The sequence below is a fragment of the Gigantopelta aegis genome, unplaced genomic scaffold, assembly GCF_016097555.1.
Source record: "Gigantopelta aegis isolate Gae_Host unplaced genomic scaffold, Gae_host_genome scaffold1913, whole genome shotgun sequence".
NCBI lineage: Eukaryota > Metazoa > Mollusca > Gastropoda > Neomphalida > Peltospiridae > Gigantopelta > Gigantopelta aegis.
In genome coordinates, this window is record NW_024537369.1 from 70,167 (window position 1) to 92,414 (window position 22,248).

At 38.2% G+C, this 22,248-nt stretch overlaps 2 long non-coding RNA genes across 2 annotated transcripts in view; both read right to left on the minus strand.

Moving 5' to 3' along the window:
• LOC121367202 overlaps nt 1–22,248 on the minus strand; it is a 33,170-nt gene extending 10,922 nt beyond the window's left edge. The window contains exon 1 of the long non-coding RNA XR_005957346.1: nt 22,170–22,248. This is a non-coding gene — a long non-coding RNA (uncharacterized LOC121367202). The remainder of the gene's footprint in view (nt 1–22,169) is intronic.
• Nucleotides 466–21,045, minus strand: LOC121367201. Its single transcript, XR_005957345.1, has 3 exons — nt 20,897–21,045; nt 667–832; nt 466–524 (listed from the first exon to the last, which is right to left on the minus strand). It is a non-coding gene; the product is annotated as an uncharacterized LOC121367201 (long non-coding RNA).

The window sequence follows — 22,248 nt, forward strand, 5'->3', positions numbered from 1 at the left end:
TATTCACGTGACGTGTCCCGGTGGTCATCCTGACTGCACAGCAAACTTGCCGCCATTTGCTCCGCTGTCGGAATACGAGATGGGAAAAGATATCGGAACAGACTTGGCTCTACAAGGTATTCTCATAAAATACGTCACAACAGATGGAGATTCCAGATCATCTGCTGGAGTTGATAGTGCTTTGAAACTTCTAGATCCAATGTGGAAAGTGCAGCGGTTACAAAGCTAACTTCAGTCCCGACATGTTTACTGGGTCCACCCGTGAACAAAAGCGTGAAGCACAGAAGGTATTCAGCCAGGATATGAAAGCAAGGTGCAGTTTAATTCTTAAAGAACTGATGAAACTACACACTGGTAATATCGGTGTACTGAAACGAGACTTACCAAAGGTCCTGCAATCGACACTTTCGTGCTACGGTGGTGACTGTTCAAAGTGTTCGCGGTACTCGGTCGTCTGCAGTGGAGGAATAACGAACAACTGGTGGCACCGATCCATGTTCCTGGGTACACACAGAATCACAGAGCTGAATATGAATGAAAATGACAAAACGTTAGTACTGGAACTGCTGAAGATTAAACTAAGTATTTCAGCTGTAGAGCAAATGAAACTGTATACAGACACACAGAAATGTGAGGCTGCGAACCGTTCTCTCAGTGTTTCCTTACCTAAGAATGTGAACTATTCACGAACGATGACTGGGAGAGCTGCATCCACCATCCACAGGCTGAACAACGCCCCAGGAACATCGATGATAGAAAAGTGCAAGTACTGTGGCATCGAACTGTCAGCTCGGGTGAGGCGTTCACTGCGTCCGATGGACAAAGAGTCGGACTATCAAAAAAGATATCAAAACAATCCACAGGTGGTTAAAAGGCACTTAGTCCAGCAAGGAAGTAAAATTAGAGATCACTTACAATATAAACATTTGCACAGAGATCAACAAGCTGACTACAAGAAAGGATTATTAGATATTGACAGTCAAAGAGCAGACAACTCCTGTGACCACAGTTATTCAAAGTAATTTTTGTCACAAACTTTCAAGCGATACATATAATATAGGAACTATCAGTTTGCATGACAGCATTTCTGCTGTGGACATGAACCCTAGACATTGAAGATTGACTTTAAACAATAAAAAATAGTAATGTGAATAAATGTATGCTTTTGAATAAATGTATCATGTGATATTTATATGTGATATTTATATGTGATTTTATGACATAAAATATTTCTTTAAATTAACCTTTGTTATTGTTTTACATTCTTATATGTTATGCATTCTGAGATGCAAGAGGCGGGGGGGGGGGGGGGGGGGTATTGTCCGTGTCCCTGACAGACATCCCTGTTCACACATTGTATGCGCGAGCTGTTAATTGCATGTGGCTCAGCAGATAAGTGATCTTTAAACATACAAAGACGGTTATGGCACAGGTGACTGATGTCACTGCCATCTATGTCCATCTCCTTATTAAAGACCATGAAACTTAATCTGTGAGCATTTACTGTACGATACTGGCCTGTGATTGGTGATTTGAACTTAATAGCACCATATCCATTTGGTCTGGGAGGCCCATTCCATATTATACATTCACCATTTGGCCCAGGATCACATTTTGAAAAAATTACCCTCTGGTATTTTTGAAAAAAAGCCTCCATTTTGACTTATTCAATTAGCCTTAATACTCAAAGTGAGGCTGTCACAGGGTGTAGGGATACATTCTGATTGAAAAGAATGACCTATGACCTGATACGGGTACAATGCAGGCTGAATCATGTGATAATTTGTGAAATTACAAATTTTGAAAATATTAATATAATAAAATTGAATTTAATTGAAAGAAAAAAAATATTCATCACCCAAACTGATAAGTTTCAGATTTCCACCTATCTGGACAATTAGCATGTACATTTTGAGTCCTGTAACTGTCATAGTTACCTCACAATTAGGTATCAAAGTGTGTCACCCTGTGTCAAACATCATTGAAGAAATCCTCCATATTGACTTATTTAACCTTAAGGGATCACACCGCTATTTCAGCCAGTGAGCGACGTTGACAGTATGATTATGGAATATTGGAAGGGTAACATTGCCTCTTGATTTTGGCATATCAAACTGACAGATGCATATCTGCTTAGCTATAGGCAAGACCATTGTTTGCTATGCCTGAAAAAATATATGTTTCTTAACTATGCACAGTTGACGAATACTTAGGTTAATATGTTTTTTTAAAGGAAAAATTCAATTTGTCTAGCGTTCTGGTCCGGTCCGCGTTTTATCAACACATGAATAACACTTGATGTCCATGCTGATAGGCATTACGTTTATACCAGTGAATAGTTTGTAATTTTTTTTTTTTTTAATGAATTGATTCTTAATCTTAATTAACAATTTATACACTCAAAATTATTTACAATTGTTATGAATGGATTATGAATACTATTCACTACAATAGAGGCATAAAAATGTAGCATACCTTTTGCAGATCGAATATAATAATTGAAAACAAATTCTAACAACAGGGGTCTTAAAAATCGTAAAAATTAAATGCGTTGGCCTTGTTGATATGGCACGTGTGAGGACATGTGACATGCACCGAATGTTAATTCATCTTTCTCCATTTTAAGTCAATTTCTACGAATCATGTGGACCCGATATCGGTAATTTTAAGGAATAAACAAAAACAACTTAGTAAAATTAATGGTTTTAGGGGTTTGTAAAGTTTTGCATTTAGACACTTACTTTTCTGAACTTTATTATTTATGAAAATGTTCGTGAACTGTCAAGAAAACCCTCATAAATGAACGACATGCCGATGACAACTAATCGGATGTTGATTTCGCGAACCGTGCACAAGAAAATCACACTCCTCAAAATGCAGAGGAGGGAAAATCGCACCCCTCAGAATAATCAGAATTAGAGGCAACAGACCAAGAGGAATTGCACCCATGAACATGATTAAGTTTGAGGAGTAATGATTTCTAAATTAAATATCTTATGAGTTAATGTTTTGTGCTTTCAAAATAAATATCCTAATTTAACTAATACGGTGGTTGTTCTCAAAGATGAATGAATGGGCCATTGCAGTCTTACACAAGAAAAAGAAACACAACGAACACAACAGTTATCGATTTCGTAAAACAGAAAGTAGAAATAGACTACTCGCTATGCTATAGATGAAAACAAAACCTGCTGTACTAAATTATTTTTTTGTTGGTGTACGCGTTTACTCGTAACTGTGATATCAACATGTAAAAACATACACATCATAGAATTATTGGACGACGTACCTATTATTTTTTTCTGTACGTGTGTAAAATAAATTTCGCGATCATTTACCTGCATTGTACGAAATTAAACAAAACTAAAATAACAATATATCATTCGTTTTTGGGGGTATTTTAGCCAATAGCAGAATGGTCGATGTTCTATTTTAGAAATGTGCTAAGTTGCATGTTGGTTGTCATGTTTTTTTCGTTCAGTAGAATTATGGAACAACAAAGTTCCCGAGTTTTCCCGAATGTCAAACCGACGAGATCTTAATAAAAAGAGAACTCATATCTGATTGTCTCAGTGTAAATACAACCAACCAATCGTGTTTCAGTTGATAAACAAAGTATTCTAGGAAGTTCATTGTGAACGGAATGTAAAGGTTTGTGGCGTTGTCGATTGAATTCAGAAAACAATTAAAATGACAGAGTTAAAAACCAAAAATACAAGCGTGATTAGTTCAATTTAGGGGCGCGTTATTTCGCGCACGTCAGATTGAGTTGACAGGGGTTCACAGGAGTGGTAGCGCTCGCACCCGTCAAAAACGAAGGTCTGCTGCACGGCACAAAAGTCTGCACATCTTTACGTTGCATCGCTTCCGTAAACAAGTGTTTGGTATGTAAAGAAACAAGTAAACAGCGTTATTTTAAGTCCTCCGAAATTAATAAAATTATCCAAAGAAATATATAAAAGTGTAATCTTTAACAGTTTAATTCAATACAATACCACATTAATGCACAAATAGCATGCTCTTCTAAGCGTAGCAAAAACACTTTCAGAGCATCTGTCATTGTGTCAAGTAAATCATTCCCGTTCAAGAGACAATTTGAAATTTCAGCTTACAGGAGTTTACAGAAAATTTGTATTATATAAATCACAGATCTGAAACAATTTGAATCTCCAAACGAAATAAAAGTCAAACTTTACATCTATAAAAGAAAGACAAGTATATTTTAAATTTCCCTCCGGTTGACACGTCCAGGTTCAAAATGACTACTGGTGATCACATTAGCTATAGTCTGTTTATGTATGTGCCATCCATCAGGTTACTGAAAATGAGGGGTTGCCACTAATAAAGTGTTTGTGGCTAGATTTTAAAAGAGATGACCACCAGTAAGGTGTTTACTTTTTTGCAACAATATGACAGTAAAACAAATATTTTCATGGGTTGATTTTGCTTTTAAAATATCGCAAATGCTTAGGTGTGCAGACTTTAGTGCCAGCAGTGTATACTTATGAACATGAGTTTACAGAACAATAACAATCAGATAGAAAAGAATATTTTTGGGTTTAGGTTCGCATGCTATCTGCAGGCTGCATGTGTATTTTTCGGACAATTACATGCACTGGTAAATAACATGCAACACCGAATATTGACAAAATTCTGACCTTTATTCATACATAAGCAGCACCTTTAAATAAGCCACGGTTAAACTGACAAACCTATCACCTGACAACAATTAATTTTTGTTTGTACTTATAATAATGAGAACTAATCCCGCTTAAATTCAACAAATAAATAATCATTGATAGTGTAGGTTTTACTTTAGACAATTCACGTGTTGTGAAGAAGTGATCCGGTATGTCATATCGCATATAAATAGGTCCAGGGTTTTCCCCAGGGGCATAAGGCGTACTAGAGTGGGTCGCTATGCCTTAACCTGCAATGTAAGCACTTTGTTTTTGACCGTTGTATAAGCACTTTAAATCGATTGCCGCTACACCTTGAATTCAAGTGCCCATGCCCTATCATGCTGATGGCCAGTGAAAAAATCCCTCATCAAACAGTACGATCATATGCAAAAAATACAATACCAGTTTGTTATGAAATTTACAATAGAACATTATTTACAAATATATTTGGCAGCCACCAGTAGTAAATGATCCATCTTTAATATTGTTTATCTACCTCATTCATTTATTGAAGTCCAAATTAAAAAGTAATTTTGGAAAACAAAGTACGATTCTGCATGGGTTTTTTGTGGGGTTTTTTTACACTGGTACCCAAAACATTGTTAGTCTACAGGGCTAGAAATGAAGAAAAAAATCTACATGCACCAGGTGCATGCTGAAAAAAAAGTTACATGCACCATTATAATTCTGCATGCACCAAATATAAGGCAACTTCGTTTTTTTTTTTTATACGATGCTATTCGGAATTATTCGGCAATACCTATATTTATTTATTTATTAACAGTACTGGAACGTTATACAACTGCGTTTATTACTGATTCTTGATCAAATTTGAAAATTTCACCCAAAGTAAACGCCTTACAGAAATCTATAATAGGCCTATTACAAAAACGTACGAATATTTGTGTTTTGTATTAAGCAAGTTATCAACTTTTTTAACTCGATAAGATCTGTTGGTATAATATAAATTAGCCTACGGAATTCGACGAGAAGTTGCGATTGAAATAATCACTGGCTGACTTCGAGTCAACTACGCGAGTAACGCACCTGCACGTTCGCAAATCATCTGATCAAGTGCCCATATCTGAGGTCGAAAATGTTCTAGGCAGTTACGGTGCTTTGTATTGATCACAGATCTGGCGGAGTTCAATTTGTCAGTGACGACAACAACTGTGTTATGCGCGTGGATACCCCAAAGTCGGTCTCGACCCCCTTCCCTAATACCGTTCACGGATATAACCGAGATATTGCCGGCAATTTTCGCAAATATATTTCACGGAAATGACCGAAAGGGCGCCATTGTTGTAAGTAGGATTATGGGATACAAAATGGATGCGCCCATAAGATAAAAGTTATCGTTTTCATGTGGCGAACAAATTACGAAATGCATACGCAAAATTCAACAACTTGAGTCTGAATCTGGTAGACAACAGGATACTAGTATACGCAATACACAGTACTTGAAAAATATTAGCATGCACCGCGTGCACCCAGTTTTAAAAGTTACATGCACACGCAAACATCAGCATGCACCGTAGCCCGAGTACTCTGACTGTAAGAGAGCTAGACGGACATTTGGACATAAACACGCTCTCATTACAGTCAGAGACCAACCTATGTCTTTTTTTGGCAATTCCTGACTACCAAACGGTAGGCAACGAGTCCCGCTCTAATTCCACAACAATCCTATGTTTGACAAAAAATACCTTTACATCAATCATTTTCGAGTTAAGTGATAAAAAAAAATCCACATATTAATCACTAATACACATACTACAGAAAGAAACCCGACAGCACCCACATTCAGCTACGCTTCGTGACACTCCGTCGCAACAATTACAAAGCTCGGCGATCTATTTCGAGACTGGGCGATTCCACCTTGTGCAGCAGTTACAGGGGTCGTCTCATAAGAGGAGGCAGTACGTAGCACATACTTTTGCCGTATCCTGTCGATAACACCCCAAATGTATCCTTCAAATTCAAAATGGAATCAATAATGTGTAATTTTTTGGTTTAATGACGTTTTGAAATCCAAATTCATCCAAAACGGCATTAGCCAACTCTTCCATGTTGTAACTTCGCTTGATATACGGCCCCTGTAACTGCTGCACAAGGCTTAATCGCCCAGTGCGCGATCACGTGGTCTACTGTCTCGAAATAGATCGCCGAGCTTTGCAATTGTTGCGACGGAGTTTCACGAAGCGTAGCTGAATGTGGGTGCTGTCGGGTTTCTTTCTGTAGTATGTGTATTAGTGATTAATAATGTGGATTTTATTTTATCACTTAACTCGAAAATGATTGATGTAAAGGTATTTGACGTCAAACATAGGATTGTTGTGGTATTAGAGCGGGACTCGTTGCCTACCGTTTGGTAGTCAGGAATTGCCAAAAAAAGACATAGGTTGGTCTCTGACTGTAATGAGAGCGTGTTTATGTCCAAATGTCCGTCTAGCTCTCTTACAGTCAGAGTACTCGGGCTACATGCACCGGTGCATGTACTAACACTGCATTTCGAGCCCTGGTCTAGTACATACAGTCATCAGTGTAACAGCGCAATCCAAACGATCATCAAAGGGTGCACAGTTTTAATAATTTTTGTGCAAAACCTTAAATGTACACCGTTTGTATTGTTTGTTTTTTGAAATTATTATTTAAAATGTATTACGCTATTGCCTTAAGCTTTATTTTCTTCCAATATTAGATAATATGCAGAATATGAATTATTTTAATAAAACTTGATGTTCTGTTATTTTCAACTAAGTTACTAAATTAAATACTTCAATATCAAGCAACTATTTTAAATATCAATGAGCATGGCATTATTATTTTATAAATTATTCATTATTATTATTAGTAGTAGTAGTAGTAGTTTTCTACATTTGTGGTGTAAAGGGACAAACTTAAAAGCAATGTACATCAAATTGCAAGTTGTTGGGGTGTTTTTTTTCTGCTTTTTTTGTTGTTTTTTGTTTTTCTTTTGTATTTTTTAATCCTTTATGTAATCCAATTATTGATAATACGAATTTGAAAAAAAAAGTTCTTAATTACTTTCTAGTATTACAATGTAAAACTGTTTACTTTCAGTATTTTATGAGTGGTTAAAACTGGGCAAATGGATTTTTAAAGAATATCCAGCACTGATTTTTTTTTAATTCACTGGCCTACGGCAATGAATTAAAAAAATAATAATCTAGAACTCCTGCTTGTAGCTAAATTTTGAATATGTAACCGCCTTTAAAAAAATCTGGGGAAAGGCCTGTGGTCTGTTTTGTAAACAAACAAATCTAATTGAGCAACGCATAATCTAGCAATAACTGTCATCATTAGCTTCACAGAAAATTTGGAATAGATGATTCAGTTGTTCCCTGCTCATGAAGCACTATACTCTGTATTTGTTTCACTACTTTTGCTTATCAAGGTCAAAATTCAAACACTATCTCCAGTTGTTATAGCTGAAAATGTGGGCTCTTAAGCCTATTATTCTTGACCTGACCTCAAATGCGTAAAAAGATGATGTCATCTTGCAAATAGTGTAGTAGATATGTGACGATATTCGTCGTTGATAGTGAAACATGACGAATGTAATAAAAGTGCATTTGTGCTTGTCTTTTGCAGTCCAACTAAGGGCTGCCGGTGGGATGAACTTTCTGACTGCCAACTGACCAACTGCCAGAGCAACTAACAAAGCGATATACTAACGGATCAGCCGATCTAATATATGTAATAATGTTGTGAAAACGTAATATTGAATATGTTTATTATATACGCATACACTTATCTGTGATTCAGATTATGGAATGTTTTGTATCAAAGGAGAGAAGCAATTCAAGAACCCGTTTATGGAATAATCGTCTTGAATTTTTTTTCCTTCTTTCGATTCTTTCTGTTTTATTTGTTGTATTTGTATTAAAACAGAGTGACCAACCTTCCGGAATTTTCAGAAAAATCCTGAATTTCTAACATTCGGAATTATGGAATTGATGCCAAATATTTCTCATTTTAACTTGAATTACTGTATTTTTTACATTTATGTGCCACTGCTAGGGCACATGTTGTTGATATTTAGCAAATATAGGTTTAAAAAATGGCATTTTCACACTTTAAATTACATTTTTGAAAAGTCCATTTGTGTGTGTTAAGTTTTATTTTTGAAAAGTGCATTCGCTCGCTTAAATTGTTTTTTTAAAAATCAGGAAATTCCTGAAAAAAATATTTTCATTAGGTTGGTCACCCTGTTAAAAATGTTTTTATTTCTTACTTGCAGTTCTTGGCCTTCACCTCAGAGACGTCAAGGTCATGGCTGCCTTGGGCGATTCGCTAACTGTATACACTGATTTATCTCTGTTAGTTACTGCATCGGGTTACCATATTTTAAATTTGATTACTAATGCAAAATACAACCAGAACTGTGCTTTAATTATACACATCTGACTTCGCTATCCATGGAATGACACAATTCACAAGACGCCATCATTTGTTTTGACGCAGCTAAAACAGTGGCAATGTGGAACACACACCAGTTAGCTGCTAAACCATATTACTGCCCAAGTGATGTATGACCCTAAAGGACAGTGGCAATGTGGAACACACACCAGTTACAACCAGCAAGTGATGTACGACCCTAAAGGACAGTGGCAATGTGGAACACACACCAGTTACAACCAGCAAGTGATGTATGACCCTAAAGGACAGTGGCAATGTGGAACACACACCAGTTACAACCAACAAGTGATGTACGACCCTAAAGGACAGTGGCAATGTGGAACACACACCAGTTACAACCAGCAAGTGATGTACGACCCTAAAGGACAGTGGCAATGTGGAACACACACCAGTTACAACCAACAAGTGATGTACGACCCTAAAGGACAGTGGCAATGTGGAACACACACACACCAGTTACAACCAACAAGTGTGTACGACCCTAAAGGACAGTGCAATGCAATGTGGAACACACACCAGTTATAACCACACAAGTGATGTACACAAGTGACCCTAAAGGACAGTGGCAATGTGGAACACACACCAGTTACAAAACCAGCAAGTGATGTACGACCCTAAAGGACAGTGGCAATGTGGAACACACACCAGTTACAAGCCCTGAAAAGTGATGTACGACCCTAAAGGACAGTGGCAATGTGGAACACACACCAGTTACAACCAGCAAGTGATGTACGACCCTAAAGGACAGTGGCAATGTGGAACACACACCAGTTACAACCAACAAGTGATGTACGACCCTAAAGGACAGTGGCAATGTGGAACACACACCAGTTACAACCAACAAGTGATGTACGACCCTAAAGGACAGTGGCAATGTGGAACACACACCAGTTATCAACCAACAAGTGATGTACGACCCTAAAGGACAGTGGCAATGTGGAACACACACCAGTTATAACCAACAAGTGATGTATGACCCTAAAGGACAGTGGCAATGTGGAACACACACCAGTTACAACCAGCAAGGGATGTAAGCTCAGTACATTCAGTGAATGTACGACCCTAAAACACAGTGATGTACAACCCTAAAGGACAGCGGCAATGTGGAACACACACCAGTTACAACCAACAAGTGATGTATGACCCTAAAGGACAGTGGCAATGTGGAACACACACCAGAGTTATCAATAGATGCTGCAAACAAGATATGACCACAGTGTAGCAGAATGATGCTGGTACATTGAAAATGCGATTGTATATGGACTCCACCAAATGTTGATACTGGACAGACAGAATAGAATAGAATAGAATAGAATAGATGTTTAATAAAACTCCAGCACACAAATTACATCGGCTATTGGGTGTCAAACTATGGTAAATGCAAAACTAAAGTGATGATCAACATCAATATAAAAATTCAAGAGATACTGGACAGAGATAAAAGGTTTAATCCACTCCTGTTGTAGACATCTTGTCACCTTGATCAAAGTTTTATCAGCATCACAGACACAACCAAGTGGCCAACCTTTTCTAGGACCTGTCCTTCGTGATTAGGCTTTTATTGGACTTTAAATGTTTTGGTCTGACATTAAAAACATTATGTGTTTTTTTTATAAATAGTCCAATACACTTTATATTGGCAGCCCATCTACTTTGCTCTAATCGGTAAATATTTCGGCTGAGCAGTCAAATTTGGAAAGATTTCCGCCTGTTACCCCATTATATCGATATATGTATAAAGGGAACCTCACCCTAACTCTAAAACTAACCCTAACCCTAAAACTAACCCTGACCCTAAAACTAACCCTAACCCTAAAACTAACCCTAACCCTAAAACTAACCCTAACCTAAAACTAACCCTAACCCTAAAACTAAACCTGACCCTAAAACTAACCATAACCCTAAAACTAACCCTGACCCTAAAACTAACCCTAACTCTTAAATTAACCCTAACCCTAAAACTAACAATAATGGGTAACAGTCGGATATTTTACCTCAGATTTATTTGACCACCTAATTTATTCATGACATGACCTATATGGCATGTTATTAAAATCTTATTGCAAATTTGGTCAACCCTCAAATGTGACTGTCCTTCATTCTGTCCTGGATTCAATTCTTCCTAATGTTGGAGATTGTGCTTAGGACGGACATGCCTCGACCTATAGATGGATACAAGCATGAGAAATCTGGTTTGGTTGAAGCAGCTAGACTGCAAAATGTTTTTCAGGTCAGAAGGTAATTGGTTAGCTTAAGGGTTAACCTACTGTTACTGGTGGATTATTCCTATCAATTGCAAGCAACAGATCCTTTGAGTACACTTTCCAATGGACTAGATGGCATGTGACACAGAGTTTGTTTAGCCACTTGTGGCACATAGTTTAATGTGTATCTTCCTCGTAGGCTATACTCCTTTTGATTTACACCAAGATATGTTTTTCCTCAGACAGGATAATAAATACCACATCTTGTATACATATTGACATAATACTGTTAGGCTACTCTTTCAGTTAGCACTAAGAAATGTTCCTTCTCTGAGAGAATAAAGGATTTAGTTTGTTTGGGGTACACACGTGGTAACCAAACAGTGATCTCATATTGATGTTTCTTAGGACATAGCTGTTCCATGCTGTAACCCAGGTTGTCATGGTACAGATAATCAGCAACAGCGGGCTCGGTTAGTATGTGGATGAATGACCGCCTACAGCCACACCAGCTCTCATTATACTAAGTTGAGCAACAATATGCATGTTGGTAATTATAGATCTATGACCATTTGGTAAAGTCAAGAGATGCAAACATTATATCAGAGGCTGTGGCAGTGCTGTTATGTCGGTTGGAAAGTGGATTTAAAAGAAAACCTCTGCTAGTAATTTGTAAGAGTATCCTGTGTGATGACAGTAGGTTTTTCTCACACTAAGCCATTATCATTTTTTGGACAGACAGGCCAGTCTAGGATGGTGTCACAAGGATCTGTTCCTAACCAAATATAGGTTCAGATCTACTTTCTGTATTGACTTAACAGTGTGTGTTGTAACAGTGTGTGTTGTCAACCAGCTTGTGTTATGGAGAAGAACTAGTCTGTATTGACTTAACAGTGTGTGTTGTCAACCAGCTTGTGTTATGGAGAAGAACTAGTCTGTATTGACTTAACAGTGTGTGTTGTCAACCAGCTTGTGTTATGGAGAAGAACTAGTCTGTATTGACTTCACAGTGTGTGTTGTCAACCAGCTTGTGTTATGGAGAAGAACTAGTCTGTATTGTATTGACTTCACAGTGTGTGTTGAAGAACTAGCTTGTGTGGGAGAAGTGTTTCACAGTGTGTGTTGTCAACCAGCTTGTGTTATGGAGAAGAACTAGTTTGTATTGACTTCACAGTGTGTGTTGTGAATTACATTTTCCTGTGATATGCAGTAAAGCAGGAAAAATGTGTGGTAGTCTAGGAAAAACCCATCACATGGTAAAAAGAATTACATACACCTTTTTATTATTAACAACTACATACCATTCTGAGTTTGAATTATCTAAATATTCCATTTAGAACCAAAGATATGACATTTTAAAGGCGATACTATTCGGAAAACAGAAGCTGAGAAAATGGCATCTAAAGTTTGATCAAGTAAAAGAGTAATGATTTTATCATGTTTTAATTATTTTAACCATGTTAAGTATATCCAAATTAACTAAGAAAATACATATTTTTCATACCAAATGAGACATCAATGATACACAAAAAACTAAAATTGGCATGTAACAACTAATTTATTGAACAAAACTACTTTCTGTTTTTTTAAGTTAGGTCAAAGGTAAACAAAACAGACATAATAAAATTTAAAACATGCATTATCCCCAAGCATATTAACAATATCAAGGCTGAAGTACTTTAAATCCATAATCTTACATACTAGAACAAAGAAAAAAACAAAAACAAAAAACTTGCATGCATGTATTACACTGCCTCTCATTACTGTAGTGTCATTCATTTATAAATCCTGAAATGTTTTGATAACATCCATTGTCGCTGTCACCAATTTATATCCATTGAATGTGTTTATAACACTGTCTCAGTCATCAATAATTTATGTACACTGGATGTTTTAACAACATTGTCGCTGTCAATGATTTATATCCACTGAATGTTTTTATAACATTGTTGCAGTCATCAATAATTTATCTCCACTGAATGTTTCTATAACACTGTGGTAGTAGTCACTGTTTGCACATCAGCGACCTCGTCTACCTCGACCTCTGCTACACATTACTTTAATTTTCTGCGTTGGTGGTTGAATATCATGACTATCTGATAGGTTGAAAACTGAAGGCATTTCGTCCACAGCTAGTAAATCTTTCTTTACCAAGTTCACTTCAGTATGTTCAGAATCTGGGAATTCCTGCATTTGAACAATTGTTGATTTGTGGGGAAAATGAAAATGGTGGTATTTCTCAATACCCACAATTTTCCGAAAGTATGTCCCTAAAAAGTTGGTTCAGTCAAATGTTGGTACAGTCACATCACCACCTTCATTGCCACACAGCTATGCAACATTCACACGTGAAGAATCATACACAACATCTGCAATATCTTTGAGATACAGCCGTTTCACAAGACCAAAGCACCAATCACAACTAAATTTGGTATGGCCAGTCAAAAGAAATGATATTGTTATACTCTGATGGCATCCAGTGAGTACTCGACCGACACATCAAGTACCACATCATGCAGGAATTTTTGTTCTACCCACTACAGTTGTCTGCATGTAGATGTAGATGCAATTCACCTAGCCCATAATGTTTTTCCCAGTCACACAACAGAAAACTTAACTTGTTTAGGAAGTGCCTCGCATGCTACTCCAAAGAGGCTGCATTTCCGGGGACACTTGAAGTAGATGGGTCCCAGCTGTAACAAATTGGATGAGAAATGCTCTTGCTGAGCAAAATGAAAACTTTAATGTGCTTTGCCGTGAAAACTGCAAAATGGGTGAGGACCAAGTTGTGCATCTGGTGGCATGTTTTCTTTTGCAGTTCTGCACACTTTTTGGTATGCGACCGCTCCATCGTCACCCTGCGTAAATGCTCTTCAATTTCACGCACAGCAGCTCTTTCTCCAAACAGATTGGATGGGAAATGCTCTTGCTGAGCAAAATCAAAACTATAATGTACTTTCCTGTGTCGCTAACAGCAACACTTCTCGAAATCGGGAAGGTTAGCACTTCGGGCGTGTTTGGAAACCCCCGACTGACTGTACTAACACAGATCTGTTGCTGAACGTATGGTTACCACAAATGGAACTAAATGCTGCCATAATCTTCGAAATGTTCGATATACAACTTCCCGAGTGCCAGCAACATCCACTGCAAGACAGTACTGTTTGTAAACCACCTTCTTACTGCAGTTGGTTGACAGAAGTTTGACATCCGTCTTCTAGTGACACTGGTCTACGGCCAGGTATAATAATGGCATTAGTGGGTTGTTTGTTTTTGTTCTTGTGGACTAGCTTCAACAGAAGCAACTTTTAATTAATGCATTCAACTCATCTGGCCCTATTCCATTAAGAAATTTAAATACATCTCTGCAAATTCTAAATCTATGGTAATAAAAATGTGTACATTATACCTTGCACTTTGTCTGATCCTTTTTTCGAGACTTTGTTGTCACTGACGATAGGTGCATCAAAAACATGACAGCTTCGACAAGATGGCAATATCAAGTTCTTCATGTGACATTTACAAAAACATGACAGCTTCGACAAGATGGCAATATCAAGTTCTTCATGTGACATTTACAAAAACTGGTACTGTACACCTTTACATCTTTAAGTTCATCTGATGAAAATAGTGTGGGAAGGTTGACCATTGTTTAACTTACATGTACAACTAACTTCCAAACCAGGCCTGTTGTCGAATTGTCCACAATTGAAGGAACAATCTCATCTGCCAGATTTTCAAGGCATACATCAGCTGCTGTGTCACAGCCACAACTGTCATTGTTTACATCCGTCTCGGAAACATGTTCACTTTCACCGTTTACATCATTATCATTTAAGGAACATGATATAAAGTAGTAGCTCATTAATTCTTCTAAAACAATTTCAGTTGCTATATTTCTCATGTTGAGCATTGTCATTTGGTTCAAACAGCGAGCAAACTTTGTTTTCTCATCACCGGCTTTGGCGCCACCAGCTTGTCTGTTCATGGCCATCAAATGAAAAAGCAATGTTGTCTAATACGAAGTCAGATATGTATGTTTATGGTACTTAGCTGTTTCCTGTATTTCTTACAAACATTATTAAGTCAATATTTCTATGTATAATAATAAATATTGGTAAATATTTAGAAATTTTTGTACTGAAGTCGATCGAAAACTTTCCTTGCTTTACACAATTCGCAATAGTATTGTAAACTGTATTTATGCACAGTAGTAATCATATGGATGCGCAGTGAGAAAAAGGTATTTAAACCTTGGTAAAATTTTACTACTTTATGAACACTAATTAGCAGATTACATTTAATTATTCATAACTAAAACAATCAATAAACACATCTTATTATAAACATATGTTATAAATATTCCTTATAGGAGAACATACTTTATTGGTTTTATTATGGTTTAAGAAAAAAATGTGACCACATGCGACTTTATTGTGCATTTTCCCCGTATCTCAGTTTTAGTCCCAGCAACTTCTGACAGGTTTTCCTAGACCACCACACAAATCTGTTAGGTTTATACTCCTTTAAGAGTGGTCATGAATATTCATGACCAAAATCAGTTTGCACATGCTAAATGTGTATGTAAGGAGAAGCATCTGTCTACAGAGTTTATTCTTGTGACCGAACCAATAACAGCCAAGTTTTCATTATTAATTCATTTAGATGGATAGATATTTTCCAGTCTTTTGCTCACCGAGTTTTATCTCTGTTTTTTTTAACCTGGAAATGGAATTGTTATCTGAAAATAGATTGGGTTTATTAGGAGTGGAATGTTTATAGATCATATGTAGATTTATGTTTATTTATGATGTACAAATAAATGCTGGTTCCATGTGTTTTCTCAGTCCGGCTATAAGGCATTTTGGAGTATTGTTTTATAGTGAATGTTTTTAATTATATTGAGTATATAAAGAACCCAGCTTGTGTTACGGAGAGGAACTGGTCTGTATTGACTTCACAGTGTGTGTTGTGAACCAGCTTGTGTTACGGAGAGGAACTGGTCTGTATTGACTTCACAGTGTGTGTTTGAACCAGTGAACCACTTGTGTTACAGGAGAGGAACTGGTGTGTACTGAACAGTGACTTCACAGTGTGTGTTGTGAACCAGCTTGTGTTAGGAGAGGAACTGGTCTGTATTGACTTCACAGTGTGTGTTGTGAACCAGCTTGTGTTACGGAGAGGAACTGGTCTGTATTGACTTCACAGTGTGTGTTGTGAACCAGCTTGTGTTACGGAGAGGAACTGGTCTGTATTGACTTCACAGTGTGTGTTGTGAACCAGCTTGTGTTATGGAGAGGAACTGGTCTGTATTGACTTCACAGTGTGTGTTGAACCAGCTTGTGTTACGGAGAGGAACTGGTCTGTAGCTTGTGTTACTTGGAGAGGAACTGGTCTGTATTGACTTCACAGTGTGTGTTGTGAACCAGCTTGTGTTGTGGAGAGGAACTGGTCTGTATTGACTTCACAGTGTGTGTTGTGAACCAGCTTGTGTTACGGAGAGGAACTGGTCTGTATTGACTTCACAGTGTGTGTTGTGAACCAGCTTGTGTGTTTGTGTTGTATTGACTTCACAGTGTGTGTTGTGAACCAGCTTGTGTTACGGAGAGGAACTGGTCTGTATTGACTTCACAGTGTGTGTTGTGAACCAGCTTGTGTTACGGAGAGGAACTGGTCTGTGACTTCACAGTGTGTGTTGTGAACCAGCTTGTGTTACGGAGAGGAACTGGTCTGTATTGACTTCACAGTGTGTGTTGTGAACCAGCTTGTGTTACGGAGAGGAACTGGTCTGTATTGACTTCACAGTGTGTGTTGTGTGTGTGTACGGAGAGGAACTGGTCTGTATTGACTTCACAGTGTGTGTTGTGAACCAGCTTGTGTTACGGAGAGGAACTGGTCTGTATTGACTTCACAGTGTGTGTTGTGAACCAGCTTGTGTTATGGAGAGGAACTGGTCTGTATTGACTTCACAGTGTGTGTTGTGAACCAGCTTGTGTTACGGAGAGGAACTGGTCTGTATTGACTTCACAGTGTGTGTTGTGAACCAGCTTGTGTTATGGAGAGGAACTGGTCTGTATTGACTTCACAGTGTGTTATGAACCAGCTTGTGTTACGGAGAGGAACTGGTCTGTATTGACTTCACAGTGTGTGTTGTGAACCAGCTTGTGTTACGGAGAGGAACTGGTCTGTATTGACTTCACAGTGTGTGTTGTGAACTAGCTTGTGTACGGAGAGGAACTGGTCTGACTTCACAGTGTGTTTTGAGCTTGTGTTACGGAGAGGAACTGGTCTGTATTGACTTCACAGTGTGTGTTGTGCAGCTTGTGTTACGGAGAGGAACTGGTCTGTATTGACTTCACAGTGTGTGTTGTGAACCAGCTTGTGTTATGGAGAGGAACTGGTCTGTATTGACTTCACAGTGTGTGTTGTGAACTAGCTTGTGTTACGGAGAGGAACTGGTCTGTATTGACTTCACAGTGTGTGTTGTGAACCAGTGTGTGTTGTGAACCAGCTTGTGTTAGGAGAGGAACTGGTCAGTATTGACTTCACAGTGTGTGTTGTGAACCAGCTTGTGTTAGGAGAGGAACTGGTCTGTATTGACTTCACAGTGTGTGTTGTAAACATTTCTGCTGTGGACATGAACCCTAGACATTGAAGATTGACTTTAAACAATAAAAAATAGTAATGTGAATAAATGTATGCTTTTGAATAAATGTATCATGTGATATTTATATGTGATATTTATATGTGATTTTATGACATAAAATATTTCTTTAAATTAACCTTTGTTATTGTTTTACATTCTTATATGTTATGCATTCTGAGATGATGCAAGAGGGGGGGGGGGGGGGGGGGGGGGGGTATTGTCCGTGTCCCTGACAGACATCCCTGTTCACACATTGTATGCGCGAGCTGTTAATTGCATGTGGCTCAGCAGATAAGTGATCTTTAAACATACAAAGACGGTTATGGCACAGGTGACTGATGTCACTGCCATCTATGTCCATCTCCTTATTAAAGACCATGAAAGTTAATCTGTGAGCATTTACTGTACGATACTGGCCTGTGATTGGTGATTTGAACTTAATAGCACCATATCCATTTGGTCTGGGAGGCCCACTCCATATTATACATTCACCATTTGGCCCAGGATCACATTTTGAAAAAATTACCCTCCGGTATTTTGGAAAAAAATGCCTCCATTTTGACTTATTCAATTAGCCTTAATACTCAAAGTGAGGCTGTCACAGGGTGTAGGGATACATTCTGATTGAAAAGAATGACCTATGACCTGATACGGGTACAATGCAGGCTGAATCATGTGATAATTTGTGAAATTACAAATTTTGAAAATATTAATATAATAAAATTGAATTTAATTGAAAGAAAAAAAATATTCATCACCCAAACTGATAAGTTTCAGATTTCCACCTATCTGGACAATTAGCATGTACATTTTGAGTCCTGTAACTGTCATAGTTACCTCACAATTAGGTATCAAAGTGTGTCACCCTGTGTCAAACATCATTGAAGAAATCCTCCATATTGACTTATTTAACCTTAACCTTCAAAGTGAGGCTACCACAGGGTGTAGAAATACATTCTGATTGAAAAGAATGACCTATGACCTGATTGGGGTACAATGCAGGCTGAATCATGTCATAATTTGGGAAATTACAAATTCTGAAAATATAAATATAATAAAATTTAATTCAATTAAAAAAGAAAAAATATTCTTCACCCAAACTGATTAGTTTCAGATTTCCACCTATCTGGACAATTAGCATGTACATTTTGAGTCCTGTAACTGTGATAGTTACCTCACAATTAGGTATCAAAGTGTGTCACCCTGTGTCAAACATCCTACTATATCAGGCCTCAGACCACAATTAATTTCACTATGTATTCTCATGTAGCCCCAGTGGCTGTAGCACTTTTATTAATTTCACCAGGCCATTAGCATTTCACAGGAAACATTACCTGCCTGGGCCCAGTGAACACTCGAAAGGACGACCTCTGTTGTCCAGCTCTTTTCCGCGTTATATCAAAGTAAACAAACACACGTGGGCTAAGGGACCGAATCACACCCATTTCTGTGCATTTTACACAAATTTTGCATGACTTCAATGTGCTCTGGGGGACATTATGCAGTATCCAGTGTAAACCAAGTGCACATATTCACTAACTGCATCCTCTTACCTGTCAAACCCAGTGTAACAATCCAGTATACAAAGCAGCTCCCCAGCCATTAATCACATAACAAGAAAACTATATTTTCTCGCATTAGTTTCCGTATTTTGGACAACCAAATGGGTGGATAACTCTAGTCTGATGCCTGATTATCAGACCAAAATTGTTTTCACCATGACACTCAAACTCACATATGGCATTTAAATACATATGTCAAGTTGCATACAGGCAATAAAAAGAATATTTGATACCAAATATGGCTATTGGAGCCTGTGAAATGGGGGACTGCCTGTGCCGCAAAAGGCGGCAATCTGCGTCAAATTATTCCAAATAGTGGACTAGTAATTATGCAATAACTTTAAAAGTTACAGACATTTTTCTGAACAACAAAAAGAAACTTGCTCCTTATTGTGTTCTCTGCAATTGAAATATAGCAGTTGGCAGGAATATGATTTTCAAAAACAAAATTCAATTTAATTTAAATTGATACATTTTCAAAAAAGAAAATCCCACAAAGTTCTCTTTTTAAAAAAAATGTAAACTTTAAAACTGTAAAATTTTGGATACTGCACACAGTCAACATATGCCAATTACAAATTAGGGACTGCTCGAGTGTCATTCTGGTGAGGGTAATTAGCAAGGTGTCTGCACACCGTAACAGGTCACACCTGAATGCAGAGGAAATGGCACCGGCCTGCAGGTTGCATAGTACCAAAGAAGAGAGTTCCGTGTCAAAGTTCGACATGCACCGTCAAACATTTACGGAGTAAAAGCAGCTGTGGGTGTGATTGGTAGTAATATGTGACATTGATTATTTGTGCAAATACTATTATCCATTGACAATAAATAAATACACTTTTATTTGTCATACAGTTGTTATGCAGTACATACCAGAGGTTGAAACTAATGCGGGGCACCCCCCAAAATGGAAGTGCAATTTTCAGCAAAAATGACGGTTGCCATTGAAAACATTAATTAAATCTCCCCCCCCCCCCCCCCCCCCCATTTTCTTGCAGGTAGATTAGATGTGAGGTGCCACACTTTCTATTGCTGTACTTACTGGGTGTGTTGAAACGCTGCTTATATCAGTTTTATTAGTAAACGTTAACATTATCGGCAATAGGAATTGATTTGGTCTATTAGAACCTATAAAGATGCAGTACAGAATATACAGTGAACAAAAAAAGCTGTCAACTGCCACTGCATTGAAATGTTTTAATGTATCAGAACTGAAAGTGACATCACACATGAACTGATATATATATCTAAGGGTGGACATGCATACCACAACAAGTATTTCACTGTTTTATACACTACGAGTCACATCCATGGAAGGCAATACAAGACGAAAGACACAGTTCAAGAAGGGACATGCACCTTGGAATAAGGCTGAAACTCTGCTGCATGAACATGCAAGTCCAGAATCTCACACTGAGAAGTTGCGACCAGTAGTCCGGATGAATATAGACGAGTTTGCCTTGGTCACGAAGTCGAGTCCCACTTCAGCCACCATATCCACTCCAGATTGCGAAGGTGCGTCACAGCCAGTCCGCCTGCTACGTCCCATTACGAGTACATGTACTGCGTCTGAAATGAAAGAAGAACAACAGTGTAAAGACAAAGAAGGCATGAGAATAATGGACAATGACAGAATGGTAGATGCATGGAATGCAGCTTTCAGATACCACTCGACAGCTTCCCCTGAGTGCGACGAGCCTGAAATGCAAATATTAAAAGAGGTTAAGTGGGGTCTTTGTTGGAAAGTCACACTACACTGTGTGAATTGTGACTTCACTGCTCCTGAAAGCAAATTGTACAATGAGGTGAAGACAAATAAACCTGGCCCAAATGCAGCAAAAACTAATGTGGGTCTTGCTATCGGTCTCCAAGATACTCCCGTCGGCAATACGAGAGCGAGAGTGCTATTGGCAGGCATGGACATTCCACCACCGTGTCGGAGCAGCATGCAGAGAACATCATACAAGGTATCAACGGCTGTAACAGATCGAAATGAAAAAGATATGGCACAAAAAGTGGAGCTACTGAAAGACATTAACATGAAACGTGGAAATGAACGTGATGAAATTAACATAGCCATGGATGGGAGATACAACTCCACGACAATAACAAGTCGGAAGAAACCGGGCCAGAATGCATCACAAGCTATAGGACTTGCGTGTGAAACAATGACTGAAAGAAAATTCATTGTAAGTGCCTGCTTCCAGAATAAACTTTGTTGGACCGGAGCCTGGTTAAGAAACAAAGGTATTCACGTGACGTGTCCCGGTGGTCATCCTGACTGCACAGCAAACTTGCCGCCATTTGCTCCGCTGTCGGAATACGAGATGGGAAAAGATATCGGAACAGACTTGGCTCTACAAGGTATTCTCATAAAATACGTCACAACAGATGGAGATTCCAGATCATCTGCTGGAGTTGATAGTGCTTTGAAACTTCTAGATCCAATGTGGAAAGTGCAGCGGTCACAAAGCTAACTTCAGTCCCGACATGTTTACTGGGTCCACCCGTGAACAAAAGCGTGAAGCACAGAAGGTATTCAGCCAGGATATGAAAGCAAGGTGCAGTTTAATTCTTAAAGAACTGATGAAACTACACACTGGTAATATCGGTGTACTGAAACGAGACTTACCAAAGGTCCTGCAATCGACACTTTCGTGCTACGGTGGTGACTGTTCAAAGTGTTCGCGGTACTCGGTCGTCTGCAGTGG